The 2,066-nt window shown below is 34.8% G+C and overlaps 1 long non-coding RNA gene across 1 annotated transcript; it reads right to left on the bottom strand.

The window, feature by feature from the left end:
• Nucleotides 1–42: 42 nt before the first annotated feature.
• Nucleotides 43–1,076, bottom strand: LOC107834911 (uncharacterized). Its single transcript, XR_001660749.1, has 3 exons — nucleotides 931–1,076; nucleotides 461–539; nucleotides 43–342 (listed from the first exon to the last, which is right to left on the bottom strand). It is a non-coding gene; the product is annotated as an uncharacterized LOC107834911 (long non-coding RNA).
• Nucleotides 1,077–2,066: the final 990 nt, after the last annotated feature.

Genomic DNA, 2,066 nt, shown 5'->3' with positions numbered 1-2,066 from the left:
TTTCTTCAATACAATATGCATGAAATTGTTCAAAGTACAAGGTGGAGAAAGTAAAGCAAGCAGTTCATGTAATATGATAGAGTACATTTTCTTTTTAACGGGTAGATTGACAGATATTACATAACAGACCAACCTGATATTCAGATCCATCATTTTTTATCCAGTTTCTGTTTCTGTTAATAAGAGACAGTTCCTCTCTGCACTCCACCAGAGAGATGTCCACTCACTAACAGATTGTCTTCAGGTTGTTGGGCTGTTCGTGAAGTTTGGCCGGAGACATCAACATGCTCCTCTTCTGCATCGGACAGTCTTCAGTCTGAGTAGGACAACCAGTGTCGGTCTCTGGATCATAACAAACAAAAACAGAACAATGAGGAACGGAACGAAGGAATACATTTTTACTACAACTCTAACAACAAGCCTCAATTACAGAAATGCAGGGTTTCAGAGATATTAACACATCATTTTTGGAGCTTGAATCTTCTAAGAATCCATGGAGGGATCAGGAGGGGGAGGTTAGGCTGACGACCAGACTGGTTCTAATATATACAAAAAGGCAATAAAAGAATTAAAACATGCTGCAAAACGTAGATAAGAAGAGTGGGAATAATGCTCTCAACGTGAAAAAGCCTTTTACATTTTTTCAAAGGAAAAAAATCGATCAGAAAGGTTGATAAATCTGACCAATATGCATGTATACGTTCGACATCACGAAAAAACATACTCAAGATTATTACGGATCTGTTAAAGTTAGCCAATAATGTGATTAAATCTTCACCAGCTCGATATTTTTCTAGCAAATACTCCGCTAACATTCGGCATGCTAAGCTAAATATGCTAACACCGAGCCGTGTGGCGAATGTGACGTCTATCATACAGGTTGAGCTCAACTCAAAATAATAGTTATAAACCATCTCAGAAAAAACTTACCAAGCGCAGTAAATAACTCAGACATGTGGAGAGTAAATAGTCCTGAAATGACTTGGCTTCTGTCGCTTTGCTTCGGTGGGAATCTGTGATTCTGGGGCAGGCAGTGAATGAGCCGCTGGTGGAGTTCAGAGTTCAGAAGTCAAGAGTTATTGATTCCATTTTAACACCTCTAGATTTGATACGGAAACACTTTGTTTTAACACTGGATTTTAACTACTAATAATATACACCCCAGAGTTACATAAACAGAAAGTGACTCTATTAGAGTAAAATTAACTCTACGTTTGCACAAAGTCTACTAACACCAAAACATTTAACACTTTTGAATTTGCTGTGTGGAACTCTACTATTGCAGAGCTTACTCAACCTGAGGAGATAAAACTAGTGACATTTTTTTAGAGTGAATATGAAAGGCACAAAGAGCAGACAAGATTTAAAAAGCAACCAATAACAAATAGGTAGACTCAATAATATCAAATGTGAATCCAGATTTCTGCAAAATGACAAATAAGATAAACATGTAATAAGTGATATAAATATTAATATAATATTAATTTATTAATCTCTAACCCCTTCAAACCAATGTTAAGTAAATGTTAGAAGTATTGATACTGCATATTACCAAAACCAAATAAATGGCAACTTTTTGAAATGTCAACTTCTGACCTTATAAGAGTTTTTATGGTTTCCCCTTTGAATTATTTTGTTAAAACCTATGACAAAATTTGGATAAAGTTTATAGGTATCTACAAAACACTTTAACAACATATTAATATAGTTAACAGAAATAATAAAATTAGGGGAAAAAAAGACTGTGAAAAATTACAATGTGAGAGCTAATCAAAACAAAATCATTTCTGATGTAAAGCTGAGAAACTTCAATACAAATCTGAAGCAACATTTCAAGAGGGAATGTAAATCTAAATGATCAATTTTCCCACGCTGGTATCGATTGGATGCTGTTACCGACTGGGTATCAATATCTTAGTTGTGGACAGAGTCAGACTTCAACATCTGGACACAACAATCTTACATCATTCTTCCTTTAAAAATTGTTCAAGCCCTTTTACTTAAAGTTTGAAAATACAAAAAGAATATAGTCTTTTTTGGGGGAGCAATGATACCAACGATAACAT

Source organism: Poecilia formosa, unplaced genomic scaffold (genome assembly GCF_000485575.1).
Source record: "Poecilia formosa unplaced genomic scaffold, Poecilia_formosa-5.1.2 Scaffold842, whole genome shotgun sequence".
Taxonomy (NCBI): domain Eukaryota; kingdom Metazoa; phylum Chordata; class Actinopteri; order Cyprinodontiformes; family Poeciliidae; genus Poecilia; species Poecilia formosa.
The sequence above is the reverse complement of the archived record's forward strand: the minus strand, read 5'-3'. Positions and strand labels throughout refer to the sequence as shown.